The sequence below is a fragment of the Lepus europaeus genome, chromosome 16 (genome assembly GCF_033115175.1).
Source record: "Lepus europaeus isolate LE1 chromosome 16, mLepTim1.pri, whole genome shotgun sequence".
Taxonomy (NCBI): Eukaryota; Metazoa; Chordata; class Mammalia; order Lagomorpha; family Leporidae; genus Lepus; species Lepus europaeus.
Window position 1 is genome coordinate 9,161,692 of NC_084842.1, and position 22,024 is coordinate 9,183,715.

The window sequence follows — 22,024 nt, forward strand, 5'->3', positions numbered from 1 at the left end:
TTCATTCAATGACGTGGTGTCTTCATTGAGGCTGCATTTCAGTAAAGCAAGAGGATAAAGGGATCCTGCAAAGAAGGTGCAGAGAATAGAGAAGGCTTGTGATTATGATTGCAAATGGTCCTGAAGGGTTTAAGAAGGTGGAAGGACTGGGAGTTTAAAAATGCAAATACAATCAATTGGAGGAGGAGAATAATCATTTTTATTATGCAAGATGGTATTAAGATATGGGTTTCTGTTAATGTGCAAAGATGCAGGCATGGTGGAGTAATTCTGGAAATCAGAAAACAATTAAAGCAGCCCTCAGAGAGGGGCAAACTGGCAAAAGCTGGAGTAACTAGACTGAGAATTTGGTTTTGCCTCTGAATAAAGGGGCTACCTCAGATTATGTAACATAACAAAGACATGAAGGCTGAATTACTACCAGATCAATAAAAGCTGAAAACATGACATATAACTTCACTAAATAGGATAAACAATGTATTTGCATCAATAAAATTCACTGTCTAGAAAAATGACTATATTCACTGGATAGAACATGCATTTGAGAAAATACAGATAATTATGAGCCCTATTCTTAAAGAGCAAGACTGACAAGTGAGAGTCTGCCCCCAGATTCCTAACATGTGCCTGAAAGTAGGAAATGTCCATGAATATGTGAAATGACAAAGAGGCTGTCAAGTGTTTGATAAAGATTTTCACTAATTTAGATCTAAACTCTATGTCCTCTTAACTCCAGCTCAGTATACTGCCATTGATTAAACACTTCTCTTTATCAGTGTCCAACCACAGACTTCACCAAGCCTATATGTTCTAGTCTCTCTCTCTCTCTCTCTCTCTAATTGAGCTCCTGCCCATTTAACATGTCCTCATCTACTCTTGTCTCCAAATTCTGGACACTTTATCCCAAGCCAACTAGGGAAAGATGAGCATTTTAATTAAATTATCCAACATTGATGCTAATATATACATACCTATCTACATTACCAGGCTGCATTTTAACTGTTCAGCTATCAGTTGGGCAGGACAACCTCAAATGGCTTTAGAAATCCTTAGTACTGAACTCAACCCTATCATGGTTAAACATGGCTATATCATGGCCATTTCTATCAGAAGTAAAAATAAGATTGCTAAGGCTCAATGGGGTCATTCATTTCAAATCATCAAAAACTAACTTACGAAAAATGAAACAGAAGTATTTTGCATTTTTCTAAGCACAAGTTAAGACTAGTGGGAATAAATTATTGAAAGGTGATTTTGATTCAAATTAGTGGAGAAAAATCTGAAATTAATCTCCCTCTTATGGTATCAACTATATTAAAGTAGCCTGTCCCTTTTTCTAGGAGAATTCATATTGAAGCAAAACAGTAATTTATCTTGAATGGAATCATGGAGCTTGAAGGAACTTTGGAGAGCAATTTAATACACTATTCCAACCTCATAATTTTATAAGTACGGGGTCTGAGGTCTAGAAAGATTGAGACCTCTCTAAATCCACATAGTTTATGAAAACCAGCAGTAGGAACATAGCCTGGCTTAGGGGTTTGTCTAAGTTTCTTCTCACATTGTAGAAATGACACCTGCTTTAGTTTATATGACTCTAACATCTTGTCTAGACTCTCAGACTTACGACTCTGTATTTTAAAGTCATCCTTTCCCCTCTTTCTTGTTTATATATAGAATTTCATAGTTAATTAATTTGACATGCAAATGAACTGAATCATGACTCTCAATTTGCATATTTGCAAATTGAAAAAAAAGTCAAAAACAAATCTGCCTAAAAACAGCTTATGACAACCTGTTATTTACTGACAAAGAGGTATCTTTTTAAGAAAGCAGGTGAAAAAATTAAATGGCATCCACTTTCCTGTTGTATGTAACAAGAGCCTCCCCTTTGGCCTAAGAACACAATTTTACCTAAGATAGGAAAGAAAATAACATTTACAGAATGCCTGCTTGGTAGGTGCTTCGTATATGTAATCATATCTAATTGCATTTAATCCACACAATATCATTGTGAAATGGATATTACAGCCACTTTACAGATGAGGAAATTGGATCTCAAAATGGTTTAGTGCCCATGCTCAAAGCCCTATAGCTAAAACATGATAGAGAAGATTTGAAATTTGTTCTTAGTTAGGGGGAGCAACTGGTCCAATTTGCCCAGGATTGAAGAATATTCTGGGACATCTGATTTCTAGACATATAGCTGGGAAGACTCCCAGGTAAACTGAGATCTTTGCTCATCCCAGTAAGTCCAGAATCCTTAGAAAGAGGAAGAATATTCTTTCCCAGGCTCACCAAATGTCAGTGACTCAATTGAGGGTTGTGATATATAACATGCTAAGTCACATAGATTTCTGATTCCATCCTCTGAGATTTTTGAATGAATGAGTCTGGCATGATACCTTAGAACATAACCTGTTAATATCTTCTTAACTTATTCTGATAAACATGGTCCATAGATCATACTTTGAGAAATATTATTTTACGAAGAGCAATGAGACTTCCCAAGCAATCTTTCTTTGTAATCTCAAAGGTTTCTGCGATACCTAGAGAAACCTTGAACCCCTTGCATCTACTGGCATGATCAGTAACATCTACCTTAAATATCATCATCATATTTGATGCCTCTGTTCAGTGAGGGTTAGTAGCATGTAGATAACTTGTCTTTTGCTGAAGAGAAAATGAAAAGTCATTCCATAGCCTTTGCAGCTGAAGGCCAAGATTCAAAGGCAACATGTATGAACTACAGAAGCTGCCCAGGCATGGGGACGGTCCCTCCAGGCCAGTAGTTCTTAAATCCATATTTACAAGAAGCACATGGGGATCAAGCGCTACTACACACCCTTGTGCTCCACATTCTAGGAGTTTGATTTAATAGGTCTGGGATAAGACTCAGGAACATGCATTTTAGGAGCTTTTTACTTCTGAGTGGGTGGTTCTTACATCTTATTGATGGCCTGACCTATTCTAACCTTACATTCACTTCTGCTTGTTTTGTGCCCAACATAATGCTAGACCCTGACTGGGGGAGGGGAGTTTGGATAATGTTGAGTTGGGTAAAAACCAGTTGTAAATGAAAGATTCTTTAAACTAGACAACAGTCAATCCAATCACGTGATTGATGTTTTGGTAGCAAAATATTAATTTGAAACTGTCTCCAAGCAAAAGCATCGGGAGGGGATGAAACTAGATTAGAAGAGTTACTACTTCTTTTGTCATTCATATTTCTGTGTCTATTTTCTGAAGTCTTTTGCATTGAACAGTTTTAAATTCCATACAAGGTAAAATGGGCAAATTCCATTTCAAATTGCAGTTGTGTTGACACACAGTAATCTTATTAGCAATAAAAAGATATTACCTATAATTGAATAGCTCTGCAATTAGCAAATTTCAGTGCCAGAAAGCACTATCATTCTTCAGTTTTACATTTGTTTTACCCACAGCAGGAAATGTTTGAATTACCAACAAAACTATTAGCATGTTCTTGCTCTACTAAATGAAAAAATAACTTAATAAAAAACTGCTTCGCCCAGAATAAATATTAACTACAGTTCATGCAGATAAGCTTAACTTTAGCAATTAGGACCCCACAGTACTTCTGACTTGACAAATAAAGTGTGCATTTATTTTAAGCAGCATAACAACTGTGCCATACCAAAATCTGACTAGGTAAATTTTTATCTTGACAACAAAGGTCAGCCTTCCATTTATTTAGGCAAATATATCTGTTGGGAAAATAATTAAAGTATTTAGGGAAGCTATATTTGGTATCTTCATGACAGCTGTATAATTGGGTCATTTTAATATTGTATCACACAACCTCACACACACACACACAAGTACACACACACAAACATGCTCACACAGTGTTTCCTTTAAAATGGATTTAGGTATAGCCTAAAGCTCACATGACCATGGAACAAATTACGTTAAAATTACAATTAACTTGTGCTCAACTGTCAGCAGAAATCGATGTTGTTGTGTACACACTGCCTCTTCCTCACTTTTATTAAGACCCTTTCAATTATGAGGAAACATCAATTGGAAGGATGTTGCTATGTCATCCACAGTATTAAAATGAACGAGCAACATTGACCCTAGCCTCTGGAGATTATGTGAAAAGCCATTTATATGCACAGCTGTACAAATTGCCTGAGTTTAATGCTAAATTCCGTGGAAAATCGTCTTCGCGGCTCTGCATCTGGGAAGGCCAAGGTTTAAATATTTAATGTGTTCCCTCACCACACAAGCCCAGTCAGCAGTGAATTAGGAACTGGTCAGAACAGAGACTACTTTTGGGAGTGACAAGTTTTGCCTTTAAATGCAAGGAATGACCTGAGTTCACACTCAGCTGGAAACCACAGCCTGGGGAAGAATGAGCTGGGTTAGGTCATGTTGTCCTCTCTGTGGTCACCTTCCAAAAAGGACATTCAGATAGATTTCTAGAGTGCTCTCTTCAACCTGTTCTTGCCTTTTGTGTTCTAAATGCTTCCTTTATTTTACAGGCGGAGGACAGAGAGAAAGATATAGAGATACTGAGACTGTAAGAGAGAGAAAAAGAAACAGAGAGAGAGAGAGGGAGAGAGAGAGAGATGGTCCCTCTGTTGGTTCACTACACAAATGGCTGCAAAAATCTGCTCTGGGCCAGGCAGAACCCGGGAGCCTGAAACTCCAACCACGTCTCCCACATAAGTGTCAATGTGAGGAGTTGGAAGGTAATAGGCCATCAGGAACATCCTTTGTGGGAATTAGGAACCAGGTGTTTGTATGAAACCTGGGATCATTGTCCCAAGAAAATGAAAAGATTGGCAGGGCACACAATACACCCCACAACCATAGGTAACCATACAAGGCATAACCTGCCTTATTTGGTCAGGTCAACAATATTTCTCAACCGTTACATTTCCCAAGTGATTGACATAGTAACCTTTGCTAACTCATCAGAAACCATGACCACTATGTGGGAAACAAAGGAAAAAAAAATAATGCAGACCCCTGACAAGCTCCCAATACCCAGACCTGGATGGACCCCCTCCCTTGGGGACCCTTACTGTCCAGCAGAAGTCTCTGTTTCTCAGTAAAATCTACTTCCGTTTCCTTTGCTCACCTCCCTTTATTGTCCACTCCATAATTCTTCATCATTGTGAGACAAAGAACCAACCCCAGACTCCTGTGACAGCAGGAGCCCAAATGCTTCGGCTGTCTTCGTCTGGGGACCCAGACATATCGTAAGGAAGTGCTATCAGAAGTGTTGAATCCAGAGTAGAATGAGTACTCTGACATGGGTTGCTTAACCTGCTGTGCCAAGATGCCATTCCCTTCAACTGTTCTTAAATGTTGGCTGCAAGAAAGCCGTTTTCCCCTTTCATCTATCAGACTTTGCCTGAGACACACATTGGTCTTGAAAACATATTTTGGATATATTTTTGAAAGGGTGTACTTCCTGTTGTCAGAGAGAGAGACAAAAAACCCCAGTCTGTCCATGGGTTGAAGTCTTGTGTCAGAGGGTGACTGTGGGAGTGATTGCCCTAGTTCAAACGCTGCGTCATTATGAAGATATACTTATCTTTAATTTGTCATCTGGAAGAACTGGGAAAACACAGTCTTTTTTTTTAATTTTTATATTTATTTATTTGAAAGATAAAGTTACAGAGAGAGGAGGAACAGACAGAGTAGGGGAAGGAAAGATCTTCCATCTACTAATTCACTTCCCAGATAGCTACAATGGCTGGGGCTGGGCCAGGCCAAAGCCAGGAATCTGGAACTCCATCTAGGTCTCTCACATGGGGCCCAAAACCTGGGTTGTCAATTGCCCCTTTCCCAGGCACATTAGCAAGGCGTTGGATGGTAAGTGAAGCAGCCAGGATTCTTAACAGTTGCAGTGTCTTAACACACTGCACCATAATACAGGTCCCATTCATTTTTTAAAAAAAACTTATTTAATGCATATAAATTTCCAAAGTACAGCTTATGAGGCCGGCGCCGTGCTTAACAGGCTAATCCTCCACCTTGCGGCGCCGGCACACCGGGTTCTAGTCCCAGTTGGGGCGCCGGATTCTATCCCGGTTGCCCCTCTTCCAGGCCAGCTCTCTGCTATGGCCTGGGAAGGCAGTGGAGGATGGCCCAAGTCCTTGGGCCCTGCACCCGCATGGGAGACCAGGAGAAGCACCTGGCTCCTGGCTTCGGATCAGCGAGATGCGCTGTCCGCAGCGGCCATTGGAGGGTGAACCAACGGCAAAAAGGAAGACCTTTCTCTCTGTCTCTCTCTCTCACTATCCACTCTGCCTGTCAAAAAAAAAAAAAAACAAAAAAAAAAAAACAAAGTACAGCTCATGGATTACAATGGCTTCCCCCCACCCAAACTTCCCTCCCACCCACAACCCTCCCCTTTCCTGCTCCCTCTCCCCTTCCATTCACATCAAGATTCATTTTCAATTCTCTTTATATACAGAAGATCAGTTTAGTATATATTAAGTAAAGATTTGAACAGTTTGCACCCACATAGTAACACAAAGTGAAAAATACCATTGGAGTACTAGTTATAGCATTAAATCAAATGTACAGCACATTAAGGACAGAGATCTTACATGATATTTTTAAAAAATTGATTATTTTTTTTTTTTTGGCAGGCAGAGTGGACAGTGAGAGAGACAGAGAGAAAGGTCTTCCTTTTGCCGTTGGTTCACGCTCCAATGGCCGCTGAGGCCGGCGTGCTGCGGCCGGTGCACCGCACTGATCCGAAGGCAGGAGCCAGGTGCTTCTCCTGGTCTCCCATGGGGTGCAGGGCCCAAGCACTTGGGCCATCCTCCACTGCACTCCCGGGCCATAGCAGAGAGCTGGCCTGGAAGAGGGGCAACCGGGACAGAATCCGCCGCCCCGACCGGGACTACAACCCAGTGTGCCGGCACCGCAAGGCGGAGGATTAGCCTGTTGAGCCACGGCGCCAGCCAAAAATTGATTAATTTTCTATGCAATTTCCAATTTAACACCAGGTTTTTTTTTTTTCATTTTCAATTATCTTTATATACAGAAGATCGATTCAGTATATACTAAGTAAGGATTTCATCAGTTTGCACCCACACAGAAACACAAAGTGTAAAAATACTGTTTCAGTACTAGCTATAGCATTACTTCACATTGAACAACACATTAAGGACAGATCCCACATGAGATGTAAGTACACAGTGACTCCTGTTGTTGATTTAACAATGTGACACTCTTGGTTATGGCATCAGTAATCTTCCTAGGCTCTAGTCATGAGTTGCCAAGGCTATGGAAGCCTTTAGGGTTCGCCGACTTCAATCTTATTCCGATAGGGTCATAGTCAAAGTGGAAGTTCTCTCCTCCCTTCAGAGAAAGGTACCTCCTTCTTTGATGGCCCCGTTCTTTCCACTGGGATCTCACTTGCAGAGATCTTTCATTTAGGTTTGTTTTTTTGTTTTTTTGATTTTTTTGTTTTTTTTTTTGCCAGAGTGTCTTGGCTTTCCATGCCTGAAATACTCTCATGGGCTCTTCAGCCATGAGATCTTCAGCTAGATCCGAATGCCTTAAGGGCTGATTCTGAGGCCAGAGTGCTATTTAGGACATCTGCTATTCTATGGGTCTGCTGTGTATCCCGCTTCCCATGTTGGATCATTCTCTCCCTTTTTGATTCTATCAGTTAGTATTAGCAGACACTAGTTTTGTTTGTGTGATCCGTTTGACTCTTAGACCTCTCAGTGTGGTCAATTGTGAACTGAAGATGCTCATTTGGACTAGTGAGATGGCATTGGTACATGCCATCTTGATGGGATTGTATTGGAATCCCCTGGCACGTTTCTAACTCCACCATTTGCGGCCAGTCCGATTGAGCATGTCCCAAATTGTTCATCTCCTCCCTCTCTTTTTCCCACTCTTATATTTAAGATGGATCACTTTTCAGTTAAAATTTAAACACCTAAGAATAATTGTGTGTTAATTACAGAGTTCAACCACCAGTACTAGAACAAAAAAATACTAAAATGGATAAAGTATTACATTGTACATCAACAGTCAGGACAAGAGCTGATCAAGTCACAGGTCCTGTTCATTTTTAAGATTTTTTTTTTTTTTTTAGTTTGAAAGGCAGAGTTACAGAGAGAGAAAGTCATACACACACACACACACACAGAGTGAGAGAGAGTGAGTGAGAGAGAGAGAGGTCTTCCATCCACTGGTTTACTCCCCAAATGGCTGCAATGGTCCAAGCTGTAGGTAAGAGGAGCTTCTTCCAGATCTCCCACGTGGGTGCAAAAGCCCAAGTAGCTTGCCCATATTCTGCTACTTTCCCTGGCACATTAGCAGGAGCTGGATGGGAAGTGGGGCTGCCAGGACTCATATGGCACCCATCGTAATGCTGGTGCTATACTCGGTGGCTTAACCTACTATGCCACGATACCAGCCTCCTCATTTTCATTTTAAAAAGAAATATCTGATTATAACATCTCCATAGGATAGTTTTGAAGTGAAATACTTAGCAAATGAAATATAGTATTTTTTGTTCATTTAGCCATTTTCCAAAAGATACTTTAATGTATGTTGTAATTGGTTTTCAGATTGGCCCATACAATCTTATTGCTATTTAGCTAAAGTTGGTTTCCTCATTACTTTTCCATCTTCCTTACAGAGGACCCTCCAGAGACAGAATTGGGGGCCTAATTGCTCATGAGCTTCCTGTCTCAGAAGGTGTCAAAACAGAAGCTGAGAATAGTTTTGCAGAGAGCATGGAAGCTGTGAAGGTACAAATTCATCAGGCCAACTCCCAACTGGGTGTGGAAGGAGCTAAGGAAAATGAACACAGATTGGGGAGTGTGGAGGTATACGACAGACATCCAAATCACTGGGGAACATTTTCAAAATGTAGCTATTAAGGGCCTCATTTTCAGGAGGTAGGAAAAGGAATTAGAAGACACATTAGATCTCTTCCCCAACATTGTTTTGAAAATCACCAGATCCGTGACATGCAAGCCTGGATGATCACTTGAGTCTCTCAGGCTGAGTGACATCCTGAGCAAGGCCTGAAGACATCTATCTGGAGTGGAGAGTCTCTGTACAGTGCACCCTATGGTCACTTGGGGAGCTTTTCAGAAGTACTAATGAGCAAGCCTCACCCCAGATCAGTTAAATCAACATCTCTGGGAGATGAGCCAGGGCAATGAAGCTTTAAAAAGCTCCCCAGGTAATTCTAATGTGCAGCCAAAGTTGAAAACCAATGATCTGTAGAAACTTACCTAGATAACCTTAAATGTTCTTTTTCAACCTGCAAATCCACATTTGTGGCTTCCTAAAAATAAATACATGCAAATCTTAAAAACAAGGATAATTGTACAAATTAAAATATGTATGAAGATGCATCCCTCAAAAGATAAGAAAAAAAAACCAACAATAATAACAATAATACCTTTTTTTTACTTGTATAGTGAATAAACTCAATCAACTCTTTAATAAGTTTCATTATTTGAGCAAGATTACACAGCTGATTAAAGGCCAAGGTAGGGTACAAATCCAATTCTTCATGCAGTTGAGTCACCATCAGGTGATTCACCATCAGGTAGTTTCCCTGGTCCATTGGTGCCTAATCCTGTTTGCATTAAGAGACCATGTTCCTTCTCTTTCAAAGTGCCCCACTGTGGGCTGAGCATGGTGGCCCAGTAGGTTAAACAGCTGGATGCCAGGGTCCCGTATCAGAGGACCACTTTGCGTCCCTGCTACGAGCCTTCTGATCCAGTTCCTCACCAATGCACCTGGGAAGCGTCAGATGATGGCTTAAGAACTTGAGACCCTGACACCTATTTGAGAGACCCAGATGGAGTTCTGGCCTCTACCTTCAGCCTGACACAGTTCAGAATGGTGCAGGCATTTGAGGAGTGAAACAGCAGATGGAAGATCCCCCCTCCCTTTTCTCATTCTCTCTCTCCCTTCCCTTCTCTGCTTTTCACATAAATAAATCTTAGGGAAAAAATCCACAGTAAAAGTTAGCTGTCAATTAAGACTTTAAATCAGTCTTTTACTTCTCAGATACCTCTAGACTACTCAAGCTTCATGTTTTCCTTTGTTGACAGACTTGGTTGCAGGGCACTTTTGACAGTTGGAGTTTGGCGAATCTCTTAATAACTAAAGGATTTTGGTTGGGGTCAACACTGTGGCACAGTGAGTTAAGCCGCCATCTACAATGCTGGCATCACATATGGGTCCTAGCTGCTCCACTTCCAATTGAGCTCACTGCTAATGAGCCTGGAAGAGCAGCAGAAAACTGTTCAAATACCTGGGCCCCTGAACTCATGTAAGATTCTAAGATGGCGTTCCAGGCTCTGGGCTTCTGCTAGACCAGGCGCCAGACATTGTAGCTATTTGGGGAATGAACCAGCAGAGAAGAGATTTCTCTATATATAATTCTGCCTTTAAAATAATAAAAGAGACACAGGGAGAGATCTAAAGGGCTTTGATTACCCTTACAGTAATTTCATGTGCAATAATTCTTAATACAAGAAAATGATACACTTACTTGTTAAAAAAAGTCAAGAGGGGCAAACATTGTGTCACAGTAGGTTAAGCAGCCACCTGCAGCACAGGCATGCCCTATGAGTACCAGTTAAACTCCTGGCTGGTCCCCTGCTGTTCCATCTCCCTGCTAATGTGCCTGGGTAGCCAGGGGGAGGGTGGACCACATGCTTGGGCCCCTGACACCCATGAGGGATATCTGATGCAGTTACAGGCTCCTAGATTCTGCCTGGCCCAGCCCTGGCTATTACAGCTATTAGGGGAGTGGACTGTTAGATGCAAGCTCACTCTCTGACTCTCCCTGTCTCTACATATCTATAATTTGCCTTTCAAATAAAGGAATAAATCTTACAAGAAAGCAAAAAACCTCATACTCAAATGCACAGAAATTAGGCTTTTATAAATGTAAAGGGTAATGTTATAATTCTAAAACTGGTTGATGTTTCTAAGCTTCTCACATCAACAATTAAAGTGACTGTTACCCTTAAGCATCTATCTATCTATCTAGCTAGCTAGCTAGCTAGCTAGCTACATAGACACATACAGGTTCATACCAGAAAAGACTCTGAAAGTTAAATCAGTGAAGGAAGACTGACTGGAGACTCAGAACCAAGAACAACATGGTGGCTACCTTCTGGGTTTTCTTTTTGTCTTATATACCTCAATTTGAAGCAGAAATCAGAAGCCTGATGAAATCAATAGGCACCAGTCTGGAAGAAAAAGACACACAGGAATCCTAGCCAATGGACAAGCAAAGAAGCAGCCTGACAAGACAGCGAACTGCTTCACAGTAGCCAACCAAGAAGAGTGCACAGAACTGTGATCCTATTCCCACCAGCATCAGTGGAGCTGAGCTGGGGAGGTGGGGGCCAAGTGGAGAGTCTTAGCTCCCACTTTTAACAAGCTAATAAGGCGTTTCAAATCCCCACTCTGGATAGTATCAGAAAGGCCAAACGGAGAACGGAGCCTTTGGCCCCAGCCACAATGTAGCAAGAGTTCCACCATTACCATTTTAGTGGCAACTCAGAGGGAGCTTGGGCTTCCACACTCACCCAGCACTAATGAGATCACCTTTTCAGCTGATGCCAGAAGAGGCCTCGTGGAGAAAGGATCTCACTGTCACCAGTGGGGAGGCAGTAATGAGACACTAATGCCCTCAGAAAGCTGACAGTGGAGGGCTACTGGGGACCCAGAGGTCTCATGCCGCCTAGCAGTAAAGAGAATATCTTCTCCAGTATCACCAGAGGCCAAACGCCAAAAGGTGACTTCTACCTCCAGCTGGTCATGAAAAGGTGCCCTCTTTTGTCCCCTGCTAGAGCAATGCCAGGGGAAGACACCTAAAATAGAAGATTTCAGTGAAATTCAGAGATCATAACACAACAACAGCAAAAACAACAACCAAATGTGCCCAGGTTTCAGTTGAAACTCAAACACTAAGAGGGTCTCAAAAAATGGAAAAAAAATGATTACGATTAAGATTAGGATTATTGATGTTTTATTAGTTTGCTAGAGCTAGCTAAATGAATTTACATTCCTTTTGAGGCCAGCACTGTGGGGCAGAGCAAAGCTGCCACCTGCAGTGCCAGCATCCCATATGAGTGCTGGTTCAAATCCTGACTGCTCCACTTCTGATCCAGCTCTATGCTATGGCCTGGGAAAGCAGTAGTAGTTGGTCCAAGCCCTTGGGCCCCTGCACTTGCCTGGGATACCTGGAAGAAGCTCCTGGCTCCTGGTTTCAGATCAGTGCAGTTCCAGCCATTGCAGCCATCTGGGGAGTGAACCAGCGGATGGAAGACTTCTTTCACTCTCTTTGCCTCTCTTTTCTCTCTGTGTAACTCTGACCTTCAAAAGAATAAATAAATCATAAAAAGGCGTTCCCTTTGCTCCACATCCTCGTGACCATTTATTACTCTTTTTGTTAATAGTATTTGTTGCTCTTGTTGATGATAGCCATTCTGACAGGGGTGAGGCAATATCTCACTGAGGTTTTAAATTGCATTTCCATGATGGCTAATGATATTGAGCATTTTTCATATATGTGTTGGCCATTTATATTTCTTATTTTGAGAACTGTCTGAGTACTTTGTCTATTTCTTAACTAGATTGTTTTATTGTTGTTGAGTTGCTTATGTATTATGGATATTAATCATTTGCAGATAAGTAGATTGCCAATATTTTCTCCTATTCTGTCTGATGTCTCTTCACTTTATTGATCATTTTCTTTGTTGTGCAGGATCTTCTGAGTTTGACATAATCCCATTTGTCTAGCTTTACTTTTTTGTTGTTTGTGCTTTTGGGGTTTTATTCAAGAAGTCATCACCTAACCAATGTCTTGAAGTGTTTCCGTTATCTTTTCTTCCAACCATTTCAGTTTCCAGTCTTATATTTAGGTCTCTCATCCATCTTGAGTTGATTTTTGTATGTGGCGAGAGATAAACATCTAATTTCAGTTTTCTACATATACTCATCCAGTTTTGCCAGCATCAATTATTGAAAAGACTATGCCTTTTCCAATGTATGGGCTTTTAAAAGCTGTTTAATTGAAAGGGACAAAGACAGAGTGAGAATAAGAATAAATAATAATGAAGACTCCAATTATTTAAATCCATGAGGAAAGAGGGAGAATAAAGTGGATTGTTAAGAATTATGATGACTAATTTATGCTAACAAATTAACCTTCAACACAGGAAAAAATATCTTAAATGAGAGAAACCACTGAAACTGACATATTCTGGGAGGCAGCAGACAGTGACTCAAGGACTTAGGTACCTGCCACCCATGCTGGAGACCCAGATAGAGGTCTAGACTCCTGGATGCTGTGGCAATTTGGGAAGTGAAGCAGTGGACAAAAGATGTCCTTCTCTCTCTGTCTCTGCTTTTCAAATAAAGAATGAACATAAATATTTTTAAAAGGCAAACTACAAGAGGGAAATATGTATCAGATTTGATGAAGATCTAGAATAGAAAGAATTTCCACAGCACAATAGTGAAAAGATGAAGATCTCAGCTTAAAATTGAGCAAAGGTTTGTAGTAGAAATTTCTTCTAGAAAGATGTAGAGATGGCTAATGAGCACATGGAAAAGCTGCTCAATACCGTTTGTCATATGAAAACGCAAATCAAATCCACAATAAAATAGCTCTTCACACTCATTAGGATGAGTATAATGAAAAGGTCAGACAATAATATGTGTTAGTGAGGATGTGGAAAATTGAGAACTCTCAAACACTGTTTGTGGACTTAGGAAATGTTGTACCCACTTTGTAATGCAGTTTGGCACTTCCTCAAATGTTTAAACACAATTTTCTTACAAAGCAAGTGTTCCTTGACCAGAATAGTGCTGCGAATTCTATTTTTGTTTTCTCTGGTTATAAAAATTGTATTGAATTAATATATATTAAACGATTTATATGTGTCAAGTACTATTTTATTACACATTTTATAGTTAATGGACATTTTATAGTTAACAAAACAACCCCTTAACTTTCCCAAGATCATGTGGCTAAGTTTAAAAGCAATTAATAGAATCCACAGACTGTCTGACCCCAAACACTACATTATTAGTCATTAATATTTGTATAACACTTATCACTGCATAATATAGAATTTTTGCCTTTTTTGGAATCAAAAAGTAATCTTAAACTGTGATTATTAATGTTACACTGATATTGCTAATCAGTCTGTTGCATACATGTCAGCCATCCTAAATCACAGTCAAGATAATTAATAACCATGGAATAAAATAATTAAAAAGGAACCTTAGCCATTTTGTTGGTAATGTGAGTTAATAGACATGTGTAGTCCAAATTCCAAGTGGTAAATGGGTTGGGAAATTGGTGAAACTTAGACTCACGTGGCTCTCCTCTGTTCCTAATCTGTTTCTGAGTATCTCAATATTGCTGTTGCTGTGACATTTCCACCTTAGCTCACCTCCTAAAACCATACCAAAGACTATCAAAGCTGAAAGGTGATTTATAATTAGGAAGTAGGGGTGTGCCTTTTTAAAATATGTAACAGAAATGTTCTCAGAATAGTGCAGTTGGACCCCAGCATGATGTAAACATTAGAAAAAGGTCATTTAATTCCTAACCCAATTTCTATTCCTGTGTCTCTCTTCAACAACTTGAAACACACAGGAAACAGGCAAGCAATGATAGTTTTGCTGTTTTGTTTCTTCCCCAAGATGAGATTGATCAAGAAGTTTCTAGGGCTTCCTGAAAATGAGCTTCTGCCAGGCCTGCTTCTCCCTGTGCCCAGCGTACACAGATAATGCTCAATATCAGACTTAAGTCACAGACTATTATTATCATTTTGCAAACCTGAAATACAGACATGCACAGTGCACCACACAAATAATACCTATCTGTCTTGACATCTAGCTGCAAAACTAAAATCTCTAACATTTTAACTTATAGCCTCCTGAATTATGATCCTTATCAAAAATCTACCAAAATAAAAAAAAAACACACAAGACAGATTTATGTTCAATTCAATTTGTGTAGACATAAGTATATGCAACATAGATTTCATTTTCTCTGAAGCATCTTCCATGTATTGTCTAAGATGTTAATATGTTGAACTTAATATTGTTTTCGTTTAAGAAACAAAAGGCCAAGAACTCAGTGACCTGAGTAAAATTCATAATGAGATTTTTTGCACAATGAAATCTATTACTTCAGGAGATGGTGATACGCATGGATAGAGTGTGATGTATCTTTTGCTGTTTGTGTTTTCCTCTGATACACAGGTCTACGTACAGGCAGATATAAATTCATTGTTCTGCATATCAGATATGAGTTGCTTACAGAATGCATAAAATGAAGTGTTGAATTGATAATGAATGAGCTGTCCAAGTAATCTCCACCAGTTTCTCCAAGAACATGGGGCTTAGTTTATCAATGCCTGGGTTTATTGACCTCACAATAACGATCTATGTCAATGTTTCTTTCTGAGGCTCACTCACCTTTAAGCTCCGTAATGACATGTTACTCTGGATCCTGATTGAGATCCATGTGCAACTCAGCCTGATTTTGCTGGTCAGTATCTGCCTTGATGACAGGTGGGGAGAGCAGACTGGCTGTGCAGAAGGCCTGATCATAAACAGAACATAAACTTGGCCATGCTTTTTTCTGACGATAGCTCTCTGCAAAGGCAGAACTAGCTCACTACTAAGCGTTTGCGACCATCAAAGGTTGAGACCCCCTGTGCAGGGCAAGAATAGACTACTCCAACATCAAGGTCTTCTGCTGGTTTCTTTGACACTAAAAATGCAAACCTCATTCTGAAATTCTAAGGCATTTATTTAATTAAATGCAATTACAATCAAGAACTAGGGAACTCATAGAGAGGAACACTGCTCCGAGTTACACTGTCAGCACATACTTCCCTCCAATCATAACTTAATCAAATTCCAAAGCATTTCTTTTTAATTTGTGTACCTAGGGATACAATATATGAAACAAATAACTCAGAGCTGAGTACAATATTCCAAGACTCAATGTAATTTATACAGAGAGTTGGATATTTATTACTCGTGCTAGAGGTTATTAAGTTATCTGAAAGGTATAGACTTCATTTCTGTTTTCAAGAAATAGAGATTTATATTGCTTATTTATTCCCAGCTGTTGAATATCTGAGTTCTGCTCAGAAAAGAGATTAAACATATTTGATGATACCAGTGGCCGACATAGCAGCAACTTGGGGAATTTCTCCCAATTTTTTTCCAGAATAGGTTTCTGAGTAAATGCGCAGTATGTGTCTGTGTTTGAATGTCTGATCATGACTGCTGTAACCAATAAAGGACACATATTTTGACAAACTATCATGGACTATCCTATTGCCTCATTCTTTTGAAAATGTGAAAAACTCCATTCTTCAAATATGCTCATATTTCTCTGACTCCAGTTATTTTCTACTGGAATAGTAAAAATCCTCATAGGAACCCTGCCCCTTGACTGAGCCTCTGGGCCCAGATTCCATTGTAACTTTGCCACCAATGGTCTGCATGGCCATAGGTGAGCCATGTAACCTTTCAGCATCCATGCTTTCTAATTTGGACAAAGGAAAAGCTGAACTTTCAGAAGCTTATTATTCTGTGTTTATGAGCTGAACTATAATGAGTTCGAAGGATTCTTCAGATAACCCTACTGCTAGACACACAGAAGGGGAATCTGGGTTGTTGGTATTCCACTTCACGACCCAGGTTTCTCATTAATGCATGCAATTGCTCATTCCACAGCGTTTTGAGTGTAGGATCTACTAAAGGTGTGAGTGGCTGTGCTTAGGCAATCTCAGGAATCACAAGCTTTGGCATGGATGAAAACCAGAAGAGAGTTTTGCAACACGTATTTATTCTTGAAATGGAAAAAGCTCCAGGTTATGCATCAATCTTTTCAGCCTCTTGGGTAGTAACAAAGCCAGCATAGAATTATGGAAAACCATGGTATATTCTGTAGGGATAGATCACTGTCTGTAGATAGAAACATACATCTAATACTTCTGTCCAAACTTTACTGGAGCGTGCTTAAAGAGGTTTGGAAACACCCGAGAGTATGAGCATGCATTTAGAAATCTTAGTGGAGATTTAATCCTGCTGATTTGGCTTGTGCTGTGACTACAGGCCAGTTTAGTGTCCATAACCAGAAAAAATCAAAAGTGTCCTGGAGTGATGGAAAGAACAAAGAACCAAGAGCCAGGGGCTTAAGCTCTAGTCTGGAATCTAAAACTAAAAAGCTTTGTGTTGGAAACCAGACATTTTACATCCTCCAGCCACAAAACTTGCAGAAATGTTGGTATATTGATCTTCAAATTAAAGTACATTATGTCTTGGGCCAGTGTTGTTGTTTAGGGGGTTAAGCTGCAATTTACCATGCTCACATCACATGCTGGAGCAGTGGTTTGGGCTATCCTGCTACAGATCCAGTTCCCTGGGAAAGTTCCTGGGAAAGCAGTGGATGATGGCCCCAATACTTGGGCCCCTGCCACCCAAGGGAGAGAACAAGATGGAATTCCTGATTCCTGACTTCTGCCTGGCCCAGCCATTTGGGGAGTGAACCAGTGCATACAGATCTCTCTCTCCCCTTCTCTCCCTGTCTCTCCCTTTTTCCCTCCATTTCTCTTTCAAACAAACAAGCAAGCAAACAAATAGATCTTTAGATTTCATTATATTTAATAATCTCTAATCTCTTCTCTTTTGTACAACCACTGCGTCCTATCTGTGGGTGCTACAAAAACTAGCGGACTGAGTCCTACAAAAACCGTCTAGCAAACTTGGACTTGAAATCAAAGTGTAAAGAGCTGCTTCTGCTTCAAGTTTCATTTCTTCTTTATTTATTTGAAAGAGAGAGAGAGAAAGAGAGAGAAAGATGGAGAGAGAGAGAGAGAGAGAGAGAGAGAGGTCTTCTATCATCTACTACTCTCCAAATGCCCCAAACAGTGACTGAGCCAGGCTGAAGCCTGGAGCCAAGAACTCCATCCAGGTTTCCTCTGTGTGTGACAGGGACCTAAGCACTTAAACTATGACCTGCTGCTTCCCAGGGAGCTCCTGAGCAGGAATCTGCGTTGACAGTGCAGATAGGACGCAATCCCAGGTACTCAGATGTGGCATGCAGGCATCCTATGGGGATGCTTTAACTTTAAATATCGTCTTCCATTAATTAACTTTTAAGAAAGATTGGCCAGACCTGGATGTTCCCAGTGCCTTCTTGACTAAGGGGCAGCAATGCTTTGTGTCAGCACATGGGACACATAGCTCCTTTATTCTAAGTACATATAAGAACATGTACAAGTCCTGAACACACAAAACCACAGTTTTTCTCACTGATGTTAAGTAACTCTTACATCTACCTCTAATAGATTTTGTACAAGGGGCCTCCGGAAATTTCATGGAGAATGTGAATTGAAAAACTATGCATGAATGTGGACGTTGGTCTAGAGGTTAGGACACCAGTTAGGATGCCTGTGTCCCATAGGAAGTGCCTGGGTTCGACACCCTCCTCTGTCTCCTGACAATAATGTGAACATGGAGAAGCGTGTTCTGTCCTGTACTGCCAATCCAACTTCCTGCTCAGGAGCATCCTGGGAGGCAGCAGGTGATGGTTAAAGTGCTTAGGTCCCTGTCACCCACATAGGAAACCAAGATGGAATTCTTGGCTCCACACTTCAGCCTGGCTCAGTCACTGTTTATGGCATTGGGAGGGTAGTATATAGAAGTATTTCTCTCTCTCTCTCTCTCTCTCTCTCTCTCTCTCTGCCTTTCAAATAAATAAAAATAAATAAGCTTAAACAAAGTTAAATCACAATATTCATGCATCCTCTAAAACTAATAATTTGGAAACCTGAATCAGTCACAAAAAAATCTGAAATTCAAATAAATCTGAGGTGAAATATGATGAAAACAAAGGTTCTAATTGTCTCTTTTGCTTCTGTTTCTGTGTCTTAACCAGAAATCTGATGATTTTCTAGAAAACATTGAATATTTATGAATGTCCCCTACTTATATATTTACTTATCCTCATTCCTTGAAAAAGATTTTATGACAGAGAAAAATCTGTACTGTTTTCTTTGGTCACTCATCAGAAATATTCTGATGCTGCCTTGGTTTCCCTAATTTTTGGAATACAGAACCTGCATAATTCTGTTATGTTTGCTAGTAGGTACCAGGCATTAGGAAGAAAGGAAGATATTTAGTATAATATATTCTATAGCAATGATGTCAGGAATATTTAGTTCAATTGTTCAATTCATCAAGTGTATAGAATAACTAAGAAAGGTCAAAATAAACGAGTTCCAGTTTCAGTTATTATAAAATATCAGAAGTTTGTTTTACCTTAATAAGCCATAAAACTGGACAAAATATATGAAGCAATTTTTTTTTTTATGTAATGGAAAAGTGACCATACTGGAATGTTATCTTTGAGATAAGGAAAATACACAGTATGAGCTCCAAATTTATCATGAGTTTCTGCCTGAAGTAGTTTTCAAATTGTAGAATGAGGAAGTGGAAGGGAGAGAGAGAGAGAGAGAGAGAGAGAGAGAGAGAGAGAGAAGCAGTCTTGTTAGAAGAAAGACACAAAAGTCCATGGTTTCTGAGGTTGCTAGTTTTGAGACAGGGCATCAGAGAAGAAAGGACATTTTGGCCAAACACAAAGCTGTACACAGGCAGGAAAATGCTATGCAAGGCCTTCAGAGAACAACTATTGAGGACTTGTAAGTAAAAGAAAAATTCTAGAGGCTACACAGTACTGACAGATATTGGAATTGAACTTCTAGCAAGCCCAGGTGCAAAGGCCTCACTAAACACATTGAGAAATTGACTGAGCACCTAGGAACATCTCATTTGAAGAGCAAAGCTACTCTAGACATGCAGCAAAAACATCTCAAATCAAACCTTGACAGGAACAATCTAAAGTTGACCATGTGCTCTAAATAATAGACTATCTCAATATCCAACTCAGAATAAAGCCAATTTGCTATAAGAAGCAAAAAGATGTAGCCTGAAGTCAGGAGAAAAAATGAAAAAAACTAATGTAAACCTTTGTGGGGATGTTGAAATTAGCAGATCAAGGTTTTTAAAAGAGCTATTAGAAATATAACTAGGGACTGGAGCTGTGGCATAGTGGGCAAAGCTGTCAAGCATCCCACATGGGCACCAGTTCAAGTCCCGGCTGTTCCTCTTCTAATCCAGCTCTCTGCAAAGTCCTGTGAAACAGTAGAGAGTCCTTGGGCCCCTGAACTCATGTGGCAGACCTGCAAGAAGCTCCTGGCTCCTGGTTTCTGATTGGCTCAGCTCCGGTTGTTGGAGCCATTTGAGGAGTGAACCAGCAGATGGAAGATGTTTCTATCTGACTTTCCCTCTCTTTGCCTGTAAATCTAACTCCCATATAAATAGATCTTTAAAAGAAGAAGTACAACTAGTACATTTGTAATGATGAATAAATATATAGTAAATCACAACAGATAAATAAAATTAACTTTTTTATATATTTCTTTTTTCTTTATTTTTTTTTGACAGGCAGAGTGGACAGTGAGAGAGAGACAGACAGACAGAAACGTCTTCCTTTGCCGTTGGTTCAGCCTCCAATGGCTGCCGAGGCCGGCGCGCTGCAGCCGGCGCACCGCGCTGATCCGAAGGCAGGAGCCAGGTGCTTCTCCTGGTCTCCCATGCGGGTGCAGGGCCCAAGCACTTGGGCCATCCTCCACTGAACTCCTGGGCCATAGCAGAGAGCTGGCCTGGAAGAGGGGCAACTGGGACAGAATCTGATGCCCCGACCGGGACTAAAACCCGGTGTGCCGGCACCGCAAGGTGGAGGATTAGCCTATTGAGCCGCGGCGCCGGCGCAAAATTAACTTTTAAAAATCCAAATGGAAATTCTGAAGATGAAGTTAAATATCTCTAATGAATTTGCCTCAATGACAAATTTAACACTGCAGTAGAAAAAAATCAGTAAGCTTACAGACAGAAGTCTACTCAAACAGAAGCACATAGAATTAAAGTATACACACAGACACACACAACCATTACCAACAACAACAACAGGAACACCAAAACAAAGTGTAGTCACCAACAGAACAGTATTGGGTTGTAGATGATATTTGTGAGGGGCGATACATAACACGGGAAAAAAGAATCAAAAGGCATTTAAAGAAATAATGACCAAATACTTTCCAAATTTGATTGCAGCTCTCAATGCATAAATCCAAGAAGCTCTAAGAAGACTAATTTAAACAAATACCAAGAAAACCACATCTGGGCACATCAGAGTCAAATTGTTAAGATGCACATATAAAGAGGAAACTTTGAAGACACTTAAGAGGATTAACAAGAAAAATAACTACTACCTTCTCAAGAGAACTAGTACAAGCTAGAATAAAATGGAAGGGAATATATAAAACATAAAAAAATAAAAACTTGTCAACTTCAAAATCTATATTCAGCAATGTTACCCTTCAAAGCTAGAAGGAAAACAAAGACATTTTTGTGTAAGTGAAAACTGAGAGGATTTCTCACCAGTAGACTTCCATATGACAAAAGTTACTTTTTTTCATTTTAAAGAAACTCCACATAACTTCTGTGTTTGCTCTCACACGCAGGTGGAGCTTTCCAAGTTTGAGTGTGGGCCATGCTCAGTGATTGCCTCCAACTAGTAGAGTATGGACAAGGAGGAAAAGTGCCCCACAGTAGAGAAAGCTGGAAACATGACCATGGTCAGTGATGGAGGCTGGTGCTGTCAATCATAAGCCATGTCATTAGCATGCAGGCTCAATGTGACATGATGAGAATGGTGGTCCTCCCTCCTCCCTTCCCCCATCTAACCATGAGAATAAGATCCCAAAATCCAACTTGATGTACTCCCTGCAAAATGGCCTGCTGTTACTCCAGAAAATTCTCCAGGTGATCAAAAACAAGGACTAAGAAACTGTCATAGATCAGACAAAGTTAAGATGACACCCTGTCTAAACCTGGCATTGTATCCTGGATGAGATACTAGAACAGTAAAAAAAAA